Source organism: Crinia signifera, chromosome 5 (genome assembly GCF_055691185.1).
Source record: "Crinia signifera chromosome 5, ASM5569118v1, whole genome shotgun sequence".
Classification (NCBI taxonomy): Eukaryota; Metazoa; Chordata; class Amphibia; order Anura; family Myobatrachidae; genus Crinia; species Crinia signifera.
The window spans coordinates 166,740,272-166,757,713 of NC_139221.1; the positions used below are offsets into that span (position 1 = coordinate 166,740,272).

At 43.9% G+C, this 17,442-nt stretch overlaps 1 protein-coding gene across 3 annotated transcripts in view; it reads right to left on the reverse strand.

Annotated features, from left to right (window-relative positions):
* GALNT1 (polypeptide N-acetylgalactosaminyltransferase 1) overlaps positions 1-17,442 on the reverse strand; it is a 205,261-nt gene that overhangs the window by 63,941 nt on the left and 123,878 nt on the right. The gene's annotated exons all lie outside the window — the stretch shown is intronic.

The following is a 17,442-nucleotide window of genomic DNA, read 5'->3' on the forward strand; positions in this document are numbered from 1 at the left end:
CGGCGTGGAGTTGAGAATAGAATAGTGTGGCGAGCGCAGCGAGCCACCGAGAACGGATACCTTAACAGGTAAACGCGTCCCTTCGCGGGCTTCACAGGTAACCGCGTCCGCTCGCCACGCTTCAAGCTCGGTGGCTCGCTGCGCTCGCCACACTATTCTATTCTCAACTCCATGCCGACGTGGATAGTGGGGGTATGAAAAGGTCGTAGGACGCGTACCGCTGCGCTCGCCACGCTTCGGGTTCACGTTGATCGTGGGGTGGCGTTAACAATTGTGGGGGCCATTTCACACTTCAGGGTGCCTATTTGGCCTCTGTGGGCCATTTAACATTGTTTCCTATGGAAAAATCGGGTCAATTGAGGCATTTAACATTGTTCCCTATGGGAAATCGCGGGCATCGCGTCGCACCCGATTTTTTAGTGCATTCAATGCCCGCGATGGCCGACGTGATAAGTAAAGAGTACCCAGTTTTTCATCCTGATATAAGAAGGCATAAATATATGCATGAATAATAATAATATAAAAAACCACACCAAATACCATGAAGAAAAATCCATTAAATGTCCAAGTCCCAAACTTGTGACTCAAACTGAATATAGTAAAGTTCAAAGGCTATACAGCAATGTTCATTTATGTCAGGTTTGCATTAAAATTACAATGTGTGTGGCAGACATTTTGGGAACTCTGTAGTTAGAAGCGTTATAACCAGCAAAGATAGCGCAACATTCAGCTGGACACGGTCACTAAGTCGACAAGCATTAGGTCGACACCACTAGGTTGACATGCATTAAGGTCGACATGACTGAAGGTCAACATGCAGGAAATTCGACATGGGTTTTTTCGCATGGGCCGACAGGCAGTATTTCATACCCTACCATCCAATAGAAGAGGCTTTCACAACCACGGTCCTCAAGGCACAGTGCAGGTTTTAGTGATATCCAGCTTCAGCACAGATGGTTTAATCAAAATCTCTCAGGTACTAATTAATTCACCTGTGCTCAAGCCTGGATATCTACAAAACCTGCACTGTTGGTGTGCCTTGAGGACCGTGGTTGGGAAAGCCTGCAATAGAGAGTGGTGGGAGAATAAAATAGTGTGCCCGAAGTGTGGCGAGCAAAGCGAGCCATGCGAGGGAATGCGGTGCTACATTTCAGTGTCCATGTCGAAAGTCAGGAGAAAAAAAAAAAGAAAAACTTCAGGTCGACCTTTTGAATGTCAACCTTATGCTTGTGACCTAATGACCTGTCGACCTAACCCCTGTCGACCTAACCCATGTCGACCTTCAGTATGTTGACCTAGTGGTGTCGACGTAATCCTTGTCGACCTAGTTGCTGTCTATCCAATGATCCATACCCCATTCAACATTAACACACACTTAAAAAAAAAAAAGACAGACATCAACTTTGTCAAAGCAATTCACTTGGATGGGATTTGAAGCTGAAGCTTGAATTGTTTTACAGTAGATCTTCCACTGAGTGTGGTTGTTATATCAAAATGTGCAATAACAGAGGTTTCGTAAAAAGGCCATTCTGTTTATGTACACGAGTCCAGACAAGTGAGCAGTTGTAATGCTGTTTACACACAATGCAATTTGGTCGCTGAGCGATTTTGGCTTAAAGCTCAGCAACCATATTGCTCAGTGTACTTGCAATATCTCTCAGCAATATATTGCTCAGTGTACTATTTTCATCAGCGACCAGCAGGGCCGGACTGGCCATCTGGCACTTCTGTCAAATGCCAGAAGGACCGATTTTGTGCAGCTAGTTCACGCTGCCCTGTGTGTGTTTGGCCCACCCCCTTCCCCTCGAGGCGGAAGCTGCCTCTCCTCCCCATCCCGCCTGAGGTGGCCTGACAGCAGCGCTGGGACACAGGCTGGTGAGCCTGTAGGGTGCCCATAGATACCAACTGTCATCCTGCCTGTCAGGTCTGACAACAGTCAGCCCTTCACTGCCTGCCCAACAGCCTGTTACACATGACCTCCCTTTGCATCCAGACTGAGCTGAATTATACTCCATCTGAGGATGACTTCATACCATAGATGGCTCTTCTGCCGCTGGGATTTAAAGCATGGGACCTGCACTGTTCTTCAATACCTGCGACTGGTAACATACCGCAAATTCTGTGTACACATTGCTGGTATTTTCTATACTGCATCGCTGCCACATCCAGCACACTCCCTTGTAACTAACTGCATTACTGTGACTTTTATTATCTCCCATCAACGCCCCCCCCCCCCCCCCACCCCCCAAACTGCATATATGTGGCATAATATGTAATGGGCTTAACAGTGTGCAGCATATTGTGTAATGGGCATAACTGTATGCAGCATATTGAGTAAAGGGCATAACTGTATGCAGCATTTTGTGTAATGGGCATCACGGTGTGCAGCATTTTGTGTAATGGGCATCACGGTGTGTGCTATAATGTGTAATGGACAGTGTAATGCCTCCTTTTTGTGATGCAACGCCTCCTTTCCATGAGACTATGCCCCCTTTTCACCTCACAAGGGTCCCGCCAGCTGCAGGTGGGCCTGTGTGCTCAAAATGCCAGGGCGGTTTTCTGGTCCAAGTCCGACCCTGGCGACCAGCGATTTTTACTGAAAATTGCAAGCTATTCTGTCTCTACCTCATTTTGACAAGAAATCGCTGGTGCACAGTGCATTGTGCACCAGCGACCAGCAATTATTAGCGATAATCGGAGGAGCATGCTCCTGCGACCAGCAACCATGAAGGGCTAGCATCGGGACCGCGCTCCCAGCGATTTATCTCCCACAGCACATGAAATCACTGGCAATATGGTCGCTCAGCAACCATATTGCCATCATTATGTGCTGAAATCTCCCCCTTCTGTACACAGCTTAAGGTTTATTGATAAAGTCCATTACTGGTCAAGGAAAAATGCTGTCTAATACCCCTTTTACACCGCTGAAAAATCCGGGTCAGTGGCGTGTCAGACCCGGACCTTCGGCGGTGTAAATGGGGTCAAGCCGTGTCCATTTACACGGGTCCTCTACCCAGGTCCTGACCTGGGTAGAACACGGTTAGGACCCGTGTAGAGGCCGGTGTAAATGTTTCCGCTGCGGGTCCAGGCACCCGCAGCGGGTCCGTGCACGGCATGCAGCGCTGGGGAAGCTGTCCCCAGCTGCTGCAGGAGGAGAGGGGTGTCTGCGGCTGCTAAGGGCCTGGGGTGAACTGTCAGGCTGCTGAGGGGGGGAGATGGAGGGGATGCTCCCCGCTGCTGTAACTCCCCCCTGCAGCCGCGGGGCCGGGAGTGGAGGCAGCGGGAATCAGCAGTGCAGGTGGGCAGGGGACATCATCACCTGTAGAATCATATCATCACCCCCCCAGCGCGGGGTCCAGCCTCCAGGCAGCGGGGTCCGGCAGTGCAGGCGGGGGATCCATTCAGCGTATACGAAGTTGCCGGCGGGGTCCCTCCAGCGTGTGGGAAGTAACCAGCGAGCGTCCCTGCGGCAGCTGGGAACTGCCGCTACTAGTTCCCATACGCTGGAGGGACCCCGCCGGCAACTTCGTATACGCTGAATGGATCCCCCGCCTGTACTGCCGGACCCCGCTGCCTGGAGGCTGGACCCCGCGCTGGGGGGGTGATGATATGATTCTACAGGTGATGATGTCCCCTGCCCACCTGCACTGCTGATTCCCGCTGCCTCCACTCCCGGCCCCGCGGCTGCAGGGGGGAGTTACAGCAGCGGGGAGCATCCCCTCCGTCTCCCCCCTCAGCAGCCTGTGATTTGATGCTGCAGGGGGGTCATAAGGTGCAGGGGGTGATGCTGCTTCAGGGGGTGTGTGATTTGATGCTGCTTCAGGGGGGTGATGATGTGCAGGGGGGGGGGGGGTGTGATTTGATGTTGCAGGGGGGTGATAATGTACAGGTGGGGGGGTGCTGCTGCTGCTAGGGGGGGTGATGATGTGCAGGGGGGGATTGATGTGATGCTGCAGGGGGGGGGGGGATGATGTGCAGGGGGTGATGTGGTGCTGCTGCTGCAGGCCATTTGTAATGACAAGGCAGGGCTGACCCAGGTCCAGTGTAAATGGTGCAGACCCTGGTCCGACCCAGGTCGAAGTGCTGTGTAAATGCAGTATAAAGCAGGGTCAGACCCTGGAAACTCCAGCGTTCAAAGACCAGGGTCGGACCAGGGTTTTTGGTGTAAAAGGGGTATTATTTGGCATCAGAGAATCCATGGTTCAATAAGCCTTAAAACAACTATACACAACAATAAAATAAAACGTACTATGCAGTGTAAAAATACCAATACTAAACCTGCAGATTTGTATATATTTGTTTCACACCTTAAGTTCCAACCTGTTCATCTTCAAGTAGCTGTCCTTTACGGTCCCCCTGGCATGCCCATAGCTTCCTCTCTTATGACATTCCCTCCATTACCTTAGGCGATTTCAACATCCCAAATCGATATCCCCGGCATCTAAACCTTCTATCTTCACTCTGTGTCTTCTAGTGGACCCCCCAGTTATGCTGTTGACACTCAAATCTACCTTTCCCCTGCTCTATTCACTCTCCAATGGTCTCTTTGCCATCTCCTCTTGGATGTCCTAGTGCTCTCTTAAACGTAACATGTATAAGACAGAGCTGATCATATTCTCACCCTCCCACAATTTCATTATATATTGACGACACAACTATCTACTGTAGGCCCAAGTGTGCTGTCTTGGAGAAATCCTTGACTCCTTCTCCATCAAACCACACATTCATTACCGCTCACAAACCAGACATTTTGTTTTATTCCCAGGATTGTACTAATGCTCGTATCCACCCCCAGTCCCCCCCTCCCCCCCCATTATGCGGACTACACAGCTGAGTAAGGCACCATAGTAATCAGGGTGCTGACCATGTATTGTTCATTGCTGTCAGCATCCCGTTGATGGCGCCTTACTGTGTGCTGCCGCTCATGGTAACCAGGAAAGCAGCCAGCTGGACAGAAAGCGGTGGGCAGCCTGGCTGTATTTAGAGCGGGTCTGCAGCTATTTCAACTCAGGAGCCACCACTGCCTCTCCTGAATGGCTGCCAGACCACAAGCTCAGATTAACTTGCGAGCAAGCGAGAGAATAGAAATAGCCGTGGTCCTGCCTGTATACAGCAAGGCTGCCCACTGCTCTCTGTCAAGCTGTCATTGATCTACAAGAATTGAACTCCCTCATGGCAATGAGCATGTAATTTCCCTTGGCATAGAGCATGTAACTCCTAGCAATGAGCATGTAGATAAGTGGCAATTATGTGGCACAATGTGTAATGGGTATCAGGGTGTGTGGCACAATGTGTAATGGCCATTATGTAATCCTGGTGCAGTGTGTCTAAGACAGGCATGTCCAAACTGTGGTGCTCCACCTGTTGTGAAACTACAAGTCGCATCATGCCTTGCCACAATTTTGAAATGAGGGAATGTTAAAACTATTGCAAAGCATGCTGGGTTGTGTAGTTTTAAAACAGCTGGAAGGCCACAGTTCGGACATGCCTGGTCTAAGGGGCTCTACATGTTGCAGTGTGCCTGTGTGTATAAGTGGAACTACTGTGTGGTGTAATGTGAATTTGTACTATTATGTGGCCACACCCTAAATTTGATGGATACCACTGTCCCTTTAACTCAGGGCTGGGCAACACCGGCCCTCCAGATGTTAATGAACTACACATCCCAGGATGCTTTGCATTAGTTTTGCTATGTGGCCATGCTGAAACTGATGCAAGGCATGCTGTGATGTGTAGTTCATCAACATCTGGAGGGCCGGTGTTGCCCAGCCCTGCTTTAACTTATTATTTTGGATTGTCAGATATTACCTACACATTGTAGCTCCACCCACAATATCCACAGTGAGGAGTGCTAAAATCTATGTTTGCTTACCGTAAAAAAATAAAGGCTCCGACTGTTCCTGACAACTGCCTCTGACCACTCCTATCTACTCCCATTGCTGCTGCCTAGCTCATCTTTCTCGCCTCTCCGATAAGCCTTTCACTGGCTCACCTTCCCTTTCAGAATCCAATTCACACTCACTTACAAAGCTTTCACCCATTCCTCTCCCACTTACATCTCTGACCTAATCTCCCTTTACTGTCCTACTAGTCTCCTTTGCTCCACTGGGTGTGGTATAACACACAGACAGTCGGAATTCTGACAGTCATTAGCCCAACGTGAGAATCCCGACTGCACAGCGGGGGGGAGCACAACGAAGCCCCTTGCAGGCTCGCTGCACTCACCACACTGTGGGCACATTGGCTCGCTACACTCACCAGCTATTTTATTCTCCCTCTATGGGGGTCGTGGACCCCCACCAGGGAGCAGTCGGGATTCGGACGTCGGGGTAATGACTGTCGGAATCCAGACTGTCCGGCACCCGCTCCACTAATGCATGCTGCCTTTCCTGCCTACTGCTAACCTATTTCCACTCTTACCTCCAAGATTGTGTGCGCGTTGCTCCCTTTCTCTGGAATTCTCTGTCTCCATCAGACTCTCCACCTTTTTACAAATGGGCTCTCAAGACGCACTTCAAACTTCACAAACTCTCTTCCTAACCTTCTGTTCCATGCTCAGTCACCCATGTCTGTATGAACCACCCCCCCTCCCTTATAATGTAAGCTCTCAGGAGCAGGACCATCGTGTATTTCCTACTCTTATTTCAACTATATTCTACTCCATGCACTTTTCGATGACATCAAAATCCTTTGCTTTCTCAACCATGAAACCTCTCACATTATTTACATGTGCAGAATATTATTATTACTATTATTATTAATAGTAATAATAATATCATTCACCTAAGGCAATTATATCCTAGACTATAGTGACTATAGACAAGAACTGATGTCAAAGTTCATATTTACAAATGTCACTAGTTGTTCAATATTTTGAACAGATTGTGTGAAGGTCCATCAATGTAATCAGGTAAAATTCTGAATTATGTCAGGTAAATTAAACAAACGATGTAAGTAGTTATATTTTTGCTTTATATATTTATAAACTAGTTGTAAAAAAGAAGCTCGCATGGAAATTAACAAGTGTTACAATACAATAACAGATTACCATACAGGATGCTTATTTGTTTTGTCAGTGGTGAGGAAGCCTGGAATAATATCAGCAAATCCTGACACACGCTAATACTTCCTCAAAACTTCCTGCTGGCTTACCCACTTAGTCTGCTCAAGGTCTTTTCTACCTCAAAAATTTTTTTTTATAAAAGTTGTGTGTCAACGTTACAAGTCCCCACAGGAGTTTTGCCCTTTCACTGAAAGGCCTATGCTGATTTTCACCTTAGATGGCTGTAAAACTTTTCACACTTTTCATTTTTGTTACAAAAAGTACCATGAACCAGTTTTAGCAACGTTCAGACAAATTAACAAAACTATAGGTTTATAGTGGTATGAAATGTCACTATATTAACAGTTTGATAAATGTATGTGGTTTAGACACTAAAAAATACATAAAAACACACTTGAAAAAACTTCTTTTAACAGTTCCATTATTATGTTTCTTCAAGACTATTGCATCACACCTCCAGAGAGACCTGTGAGTCACTGTGAGTAAAGTTTTCTTTAAGAGACCTTCATGACATTTTGTTTTTGTCTGAGTTGGACCTGCAGAGTCTCTGGAAGATTCAGTTAAACATTGCTTCCAATTGCGTTTAGTTTAAAAAAAAAAAATGCTTAGAAGCCTTTATAAATAGTCGGTACTAGGTTTAGTAAAAATTTTGTAAAAAAGTATAGCTGCCAGCTCCGACACCTGTTGACAATAGGGTTCCTATTTATGGCTACAAAACACTGTACGTTGATTAAACATGGTGCCTCAGTTGCTACTTGACAGCTGCCAACATTCTGGAATCAACTCAACACCTTCTTAATAAAATCAGTTATCAATATAACCATGTACACATTAGAATCATAAGGAGATTACATTTTTGTACTTGTAGGTTTTATGTAAACTTGGACTTATGTAAACTGTGGATTATGAAAGGGGTTCTGACTCTAGGCCAGGCATGTCCAACGTTGGCCCTCCAGATGTTTAGAAACTACACATCCCAGCATGCTTTGCAATAGTTTTAGCATTCTCTAATAGCAAAACTGTGGCAAAAGCATGCTGGGATGTGTAGTTTCACAACATCTGGAGGGCCAACGTTGGACATGCCTGCTCTAGGCCAATGCTGCAGGTACTTTTAAGTTCATTACAAAATTCAAGAGGAATACAAAATGCCCACTACAGCCTTTTTTTTAAGGTTTTTGCAATGGTGACATGCAATACAATGCAGTTTTCTTTTAATACCCCTTAAATGTCACCTTCACCATTTAAATCATAGTGACTTATTAATGATCTAATGAAGAGGTGTCTACTATTATATATGCTCACCTTTATTCTAGGTTTTTTTCCCAAAGTTACTCATCCCAATAAAATGGTACACTGAAGTGGGTTCTCTCTCATTGGATACAAACCATTGGTTCTAGTTGACATACCACCTCCTTTATACATTAACAAATGTGATTTTACATCCTGCATACCTTACTCCATTGTCTTTGTTGCGTGCTGTATTAGAGCCGAAGCTTTGTGCCCAAACCCTACAATTTGTTTGCTTGGTTTAGACATATAAGAGACACATTCATTGATTCTCTATAAACGTGTTTTGTCTCTCAACTTCAGCTAGTGTCATTATTGCATGTACCTGGTCTGCACCAGATTGACCCAATCCCTGTAAATGATGGGTCTTGGTGAAAGATGTGGTCAACCAGAAGAGGTAGAGGTTTAAATTCTGTAACTCTATCCCTAAATTCCACGAAAAATGGGATAGATGGTGTCAGTCACAGTTAAGCAGGAAGCCGGAAAAGGAACATTATTGTGCACGTTGACTTATCTCATTCATATTTTTATAATCACAATTTTCTTTTGGATCTTTAATGTTTCTATATGTTGTAGTCATTTACATTTAATCTTTTTGGTGATTGTTTTTTCTTTCTGCTATATACTTTATACAGGAGCCTAATGTATTTATACAAAGTACTTTATTTTTAACCCCTTCCTGACAGAGCCAGTTTTTGCGTTCCTGACAGAGCCCTTTTTTTCAAATCTGACATGTATCACTTAAGTGGGGATAACTTTTTTTTGCTTTTACTTATCCCAGTGATTTTGAGATTGTTTTTTGTGACACATTGTACTTCAAATTAGTGGTAAATTTGGGTCGATACAGTCTGTGTTTTTTTGTGAAAAATACCAAAATGTCGTAAAAAAATGGAAAATTTAGCAATTTGCAAAATGTTAAATTTTCTGCTTGTGAGACAAATAATCATACCACTCAAAATAGTTAATAACTAACATAGACCATATGTCTACTTTATGTTTCCATCATTATTTCAACTTCCTTTTAATTTTTTTGGACACTAGGAGGCTTACAATATGAATAGCAAATTCTAAATTTTTCAAGAAAATTTCAAACACTGATTTTTTTAGGGACCAGTTCAGTTCTGATGTGACTTTGAGGGACTTGTATGTGAGACACCCCCATAAATGATACCATTTCAAAAACTGCACCCCTCACAGTATTCAAAACAGCATTTTGGAAGTTTGTTAACCCTTTAGGTGTTTCACAGGAATTAAAACAAAGTGTAGGTGAAATTTCAAAATTTCATTTTTTTTGCAGATTTGCAATTTTAATACATTTTTCTAAGGAACACAGTACATTTTACTAGAGAAATGTGACTAAAAATTGATTCCCCCAATTCTTTTGTTTTCATAAATATCCTATATGTGGCCCTAGTGTGCACGTTGACCAAACCACAGGCTTCATAATAGAAGGAGCACCTACTTGATTTTGGAGCCTCCTTTTTATGAGATTATTTTTTAGGCTCCATGTAGGTTTCTAGGCACCATAAGATGCTAAAATTTAGGAACCCCCCCACAAGTGACCCCATTTTGCAAACTACACCCCTCAGGGAATTCATCTAGGGGTATAGTGTACATTTCAAACCCCCAGGGGTTTCACCAATTGTGGTACAACTGGGCAGTGAAAATGAAAAATTAAATTTTTTACACAAAAATGCAGTTCTGGCTCAAAATTTTTCATTTTCAGAAGGTATGAAGGAGAAAAAGCACCCCAAAATCTGTGCCCCAATTTCTCCCGAGTACGGCAATGCCTCACATGTGACCAAAAAATACCATTTGGGTGCATGGCAGGACTCAGAAGGGAAGGTGTGATTTTTGGATTTTGCAGCTCAGATTCTGGTGGAATTTTGGTGGGTGCTATGTCGCATTAGCAAGACCCCCCACGCACCAATACAGTGGAACCCCCCCACAAGTGACCCCATTTTGCAAACTACACCCCTCAGGGAATTCATCTAGGGGTATAGTGTACATTTCAAACCCCCAGGGGTTTCACCAATTTTGATACAACTGGGCTGTTCAAATGCAAAATTACATTTTTTACACAAAAATGCAGTTCTGGCTCAAAATTTTTCATTTTCGGAAGGTATGAAGGAGAAAAAGCACCCCAAAATCTGTGCCCCAATTTCTCCCGAGTACGGCAATGCCTCACATGTGACCAAAAAATACCATTTGGGTGCATGGCAGGACTCAGAAGGGAAGGAGTGATTTTTGGATTTTGCAGCTCAGATTCTGGTGGAATTTTGGTGGGTGCTATGTCGCATTAGCAAGACCCCCCAAGCACCAATACAGTGGAATCCCCCCACAAGTGACCCCATTTTGCAAACTACACCCCTCAGGGAATTCATCTAGGGGTATAGTGTACATTTCAAACCCCCAGGGGTTTCACCAATTTTGATACAACTGGGCTGTGCAAATGCAAAATTACATTTTTTACACAAAAATGCAGTTCTGGCTCAAAATTTTTCATTTTCACAAGGAATGAAGGAGACAAAGCACCCCAAAATCTGTGCCCCAATTTCTCCCGAGTACGGCAATGCCTCATGTGTGACCAAAAAGTGGCAGGACTCAGAAGGGAAGGAGTGATATTTGGATTTTGCAGCACAAATTCTGGTGGAATGTTGGTGGGTGCTATGTCGCATTAGCAAGACCCCCAAAGCACCAATACAGTGGAACCACCCCACAAGTGACCCCATTTTGCAAACTACACCCCTCAGGGAATTCATCTAGGGGTATAGTGTACATTTCAAACCCCCAGGGGTTTCACCAATTTTGATACAACTGGGCAGTGAAAATGAAAAATTACATTTTTTTACACAAAAATGCAGTTCTGGCTCAAAATTTTTCATTTTCAGAAGGTATGAAGGAGAAAAAGCACCCCAAAATCTGTGCCCCAATTTCTCCCGAGTACGGCAATGCCTCATGTGTGACCAAAAAGTGGCAGGACTCAGAAGGGAAGGAGTGATATTTGGATTTTGCAGCACAAATTCTGGTGGAATGTTGGTGGGTGCTATGTCGCATTAGCAAGACCCCCAAAGCACCAATACAGTGGAACCCCCCCACAAGTGACCCCATTTTGCAAACTACACCCCTCAGGGAATTCATCTAGGGGTATAGTGTACATTTCAAACCCCCAGGGGTTTCACCAATTTTGATACAACTGGGCAGTGAAAATGAAAAATTACATTTTTTTACACAAAAATGCAGTTCTGGCTCAAAATTTTTCATTTTCAGAAGGTATGAAAAAGGACCCCAAAATCTGTGCCCCAATTTCTCCCGAGTATGGCAATGCCTCATATGTGACCAAAAAATACCAGTTGGGTGCATGGCAGGACTCAGAAGGGAAGGAGTGATTTTTGGATTTTGCAGCTCAGATTCTGGTGGAATGAATGGTGGGTGCTATGTGGCATTAGCAAGACCCCCGAAGCACGGTGAAATGATGAACCTAATAATCCATAGATGTGTGGTATATTTTAAAACACTCCTTTATACATAGGCCGGGTTTGTCGGGGCAAGTTTCACAGTGGAAAATAGTTTCCTTTCTTATTCCCTTTTTATAGCAAACTTTGCACCTTTTTTGTGTCCTGCCCTTTCTTGCAGTGGAGGGGATTTCGTTCGGAAAATGCTGCCCTGGTACAATACGGGGGCCAGTACTAGAAGTACTGGGGCCCTCTGCCTGCTGGTTCCCAAATATTAGGCCCTTTATGACTTCCTCTTGAAAGTGCATAAATGTCCCCCTCTGGCCGGTAGAACGGAATAGCACGTAAGCGTTATACAGTGCCATCTGGATGATATACACGGCCAGCTTCTTGTACCAGATTTTTTGTTTTCCGCAGGGCACTGTACGGCTTCAGTACCTGATCTGAAAGATCCACTCCGCCCATGTACCTATTGTAATCCAGGATACAATTAGGTTTTGAGGTGTGGGTACTGGTACCTCGTACAGGGACGGAGGTGGTACTGTCTCCGTGAATTGTTGTCAGTATAAGGACATCCCTCTTGTCCTTATATTTGACCAACAACATATTTTCGGTGCATATTCCCCTGCTTTCACCCCTTCTCATTACTTGGGCAATGTGCGTTTTTGGGAGGCCTCTTTGGTTCTTGCGTACAGTACCGCAAGCTGCTGTACCTCTTGAACCAAGGGCCTTAAACAGGGGGATGCTAGTGTAAAAGTTATCCACATAGAGGTGATAACCTTTATCCAGGAAGGGGTGCACTAAATCCCAGACAATTTTTCCACTAACACCTACGAGGGAGGGGGGGCATTCTGGCGGTTCAATTCTTGAATCCTTCCCTTCATATACCCTAAACCTGTGAGTGTACCCTGAGGTGCTTTCACACAGCTTATACATTTTTATGCCATACCTTGCCCTCTTACTGGGAAGGTACTGGCGGAATTTAACCCTTCCTTTAAAATGTATAAGGGACTCGTCTATGCAAATGAATTTATCTGGGATGTACATCTCTTCAAATTTGGCACTGAAATGATCAATGACCGGCCTGACTTTGAATAGCCGGTCAAAGGTTGGATCATCTCTGGGTGGGCACTGTGCATTATCGTTGTAATGCAAAAATTTAAGGATCGTCTCAAATCGAGCCCGGGGCATGGCCATACGGTAAAATGGGGTGCTGTACAGAACATCTGTACTCCAATATTGCCTAATTTCTGGCTTTTTTACTATGCCCATATGAAACACCAGACCCCAAAACGTCATCATCTCTACTGCATCTACAGGGGTCCACCTAGCAAATGATGACGTGGGGTTTTGAGCAATAAACTGCTGGGCATATAAATTAGTTTGGTCCACCATTAAATTTATAAAATCATCAGAGAAAAATAATTTGAAAAAGTCAATTTCTCTGAGACCTGTGGAATCAAATTGGATTCCTGGCATGGCCAAAAACTCAGGAACCTGGGGCTCAAAATTGTCTGGTGGTGGGGTCCATACGAGATCAATTATTGGGGGGGGGGGTCTCAGCTGCTCTACGGGGGCGTCTTTGAGGGGGTCCCTCATCACCAGAGGAGGAAGAGGAGCTTAAGACGAATCCTTCAAATTCCCCGCTTGCCTTACTGGCTGTGTCAGAGTCAGAGGCAAGCATGGCATATGCCTCCTCCACTGAATACATTCTTCTGGATGACTGGGATGACATTTGGGATGACATTTGGGATGCCATTTTTATTTTTGTGTTCCTGGTAGTGAAATGTTTCAACACGTGTATAGTGTAGGGGGGGGGGTACAAACTTTATTTCAACCCGGGGGGTATGTAGTGTGTAGTGTGTATGTAGTGCAGAAAAAAAAAATACTTTATACAAAAAAAAAAAATGAAGGGGTTAAAAAAAAAAAAAAAATTGAAGGGGTTAAAAAAAATAAAAATTGAAGGGGTTAAAAAAAAAAAAAAAAAGGTCCTGCGCCAAAAATTGAGCACAGATGTTGGTCAGTAACGTCCGTCACTGAACAGCGCTCAAAGGCAACAGGAATTTGATCAAAAAAAAAAAAAAAATAGATCAACCCTGTGCCGAAAAAGATGATCAGTGATGTACGTCACTGATCAGCGCACAGTGGCCACAGGACACCCACAAAATCACAGTGTGTGTAAAAAAAAAATTTTAAAAAGACCCCACAGCACCCACAAAAAAAAAAAAGGTGATCAGTGATGCGACACTGATTACCAGTGAGGGGCAGCAGGTGCACAACCTTTGGTGCAACTGACAGTGCAACTGGCAGCAACTGACAGGTATATATAAAAAAAAAAAAACCTCTGCACCCCCAAAAAGTTGCTGATCACCTCAGATATAGTGATCAGCACAAAAGGCGGGGGCAGCAGACACAAAATATATCACTCTTTATCACTCTCTGTCACTATCTCTCTCTATCTCTCACTATCTATCACTCTATGACACTGCAGCAGCAGCACTGACAGTTATATATATGAAAAATAACCCCTGCACCCCCAAAAAGTTGCTGGGGGTGCACAAAAGGGGGGCAGCAGACACAAAATATAGCAGTCTCTATCACTCTCTGTCACTATCTCTCTCTATCTCTCACTCTATGACACTGCAGCAGCAGCACTGACAGGTATATATATCTAAAAAAAAAACCTGCGCCCCCAAAAAGTTGCTGATCAGTTAATTTATACTGATCAGCACAAAAGGGGGGGCAGCAGTCAGTTATATAAAAAATATATAGCACAATCTGTCACTATCTCTCTCTCTCTCTCTATCTCTCTCTATCTCTCTCTATCTCTCTCTATCTCTCTCTATCTCTCTCTATCTCTCTCTATCTCTCTCTATCTCTCTCTATCTCTCTCTATCTATAGCTCTATCACACTGCAGCAGCACAAAATATAGCACTCTCTGTCACTAGGCCTCTCTATCTCTCTCTATCTCTCTCTCTCTATCTAATAACTCGCAGCAGCACAACACAGCACAGGATGTCACAGGATGTCACAAGAAGAAGCAAGATCCAGGCAGTGATCAGGTAAGTATTTAGAGGGGTTCTGGTCAGTATATCGCGGCAGCTGGGTACGGTGACAGCACTGCACGCAATTCCAGACCGGAATGGCGTCTGCAGTGCAGTCACCGTTAGTTTAAACCCCCCTCCATGGCTGTGATTGGTTCGTCGGTCCGACGAACCAATCACGGCCTTTGGGGGCGGGCGGGGTGGGGTGACACCAGTGTCACCCTTACACCCCGCGGTGATTGGTGCTGTACTTTACAGCACCAATCACCTCCGATCCCTGTGTCACCGGCGAACGTTATTCGCCGGTGACACAGAAAACGCTGTGAATGGCTGTTCACACTGAACAGCCAATCACAGCGATCGCCGACGGGGGGGCGGCATCGCAGCCCCCCCTGGGCATGCAGGGACATGTCTGCTGTCAGGGACAGCAGACATCGTCCCTCTGTCACTGCGTCTCTAGACGCAGTGACAGTTTGAAGTCATGACGTATATATACGTCATGTGTCGGGAAGTACTTCCCGGCCATGACGTATATATACGTCAAATGTCGGGAAGGGGTTAATGGATAATTTTTCATCTCAGTCCTCTATGTATAACTATCATTAACGGTTATTCAATTATATGATGACATTTGGTTTGTCTCTGTATTTTTATGGTATTTGTTCTGGTTTAATATGAACATTTTTAAATAAAGAATAAAGGATTAAAAAAAATCCCTGTAACAGCGATAAACCACCATCTTTAGATTTTGTACTCAACATGATTTGCTGTTCCTGAAATGTGCTAATTTATGATGTGGACGCAAGCATACTGGATTGTCCTGTGCAAAATTTTATATCGAGTGCCAAGTCAGTGGTTGCTAGAAGAACCACTACTGCTGACAGTATATATAAAAAAATAAAAATAAAATAATCACCGTAATATAAAAATTGTAAACATTGTTAAATGAAAATAAAAGCACTCTCTGTAATACAAAGTATAACTTAGTTAATTTTTGCATTTAGTAGGAAAAAGTCAAACCACCATTTTTAATCCAATTTTAGGTCATGTTCTCATGGTCTGATTTTGGGTGTTCTTCATCAATGATTCCTGAGCTAGAAACGCTTGCACAGGTCTAAAGGCAAATAGCCTGGACTACTAAAAAAAAAAAAAAAGAAGAGAATAATGGGATTACCACTGGGGTCTCCCTGACCTGGTCCACCAAGAGACCATTTGTGTCTGGTAAAGACTATAATTTGAGGTGATAGCCAATGGTTGATTTCAATCAAAACTTATACCCCTTTCAGACATACGCAAAAATTCTGGGAATTTTCACGTGCACATGGACAATCCCGGGACTAGCGTATGTCTGAATGGTTCTACCAGGGATTTTAGTTGTATATTCCAGGTCCTGTGCACCTGCAGTGGATTCAGGATTTTTTTAAAACCTGGGATTAAACCGGGTATAAAATCCTGGGTAGTAGGTCTGAAAGGGGTATAAGAGATATATTACTAATATGTGAGGTTTTAAAAGTGGAACTGTTGCCCATGGCAACCAACTAGATTGCAGCTATCATCTTTAAGAAGGTGCTAAAAAAAAAATCTCCAGGATTAATTGGTTATTATATTGGACTATTGCCATAATGGAAACTCTAGTCATGGGACTGCTGGCTGGACAGCCTGAAGATAATCTGCTTTGAAACACAAAACATATAGTATAATGGTATTACCAAATATATTAGAGAGCTGTCTTGACTTTTGTAGATTTAAAGCACTGTGAAAACTTGTGTCAACTCAAAAAGAAACTGCACTCTAACAAGGATTGCTTTGTTTGTTTGACACCCTTTGTGGCTAAACTGTTTTTACATACATAAACCTGTTTACATGTAGTCCTGTAGTAAGGCCCTGATAATTAAGAAGTGACCTTCCCATATTAACCCCTTGAGTGTTGAGTTTTTCTGGGGCAGGATAAACCTACCAGTGGTTAATTAACTATACAGATCAGAACGCCATCCCATTCTTTTTTGACCTACTGGCCCTTGCTACCCTAGCAACTCCACTAAAAAAGTGGATGAAAGGGCATAACTATAAGGGAAATAAATGTTTTCCACCTATGGGCTTCTGAAAGCTTACATAGCCAATAACTTTCCTCCAAAACGCAAATTTCTAGCATTTCTTTATCTTTTGCATTTTTTTCCTGCGAATGCCTACAGTAGCTAAAATCGAAAATAACTAGGTAATACTTATCAAGTAATCAGCCACTGCCAAGGAAACCAAAGCAACCAAGTCTATAAAGCTGCTCCAGCGGCTACAAATTAAACTTCCATACTATTGCATCTAAGGCAGAGGTTCCCAAACTTTTTTGAATCACGGCACCCTAGAGTATCATAATATTTTTCAGGGCACCCCTATGCCAAAGTTTGTTACCAAGAATAAAAAATAAAAAAAAATAAATGATATAAGTTGTGCTTAAAAGGTCATCCTTAGGTCCAGTTATGTGGTGAGGAACACGATTCACTTCTGTTTCCCCACATATTTTCCCCTGATTTTGCCTGTTTCATTGGCCATAAATAATTTGAATTGGTTCTGGACCACCAACCTGAGGCACCGCAG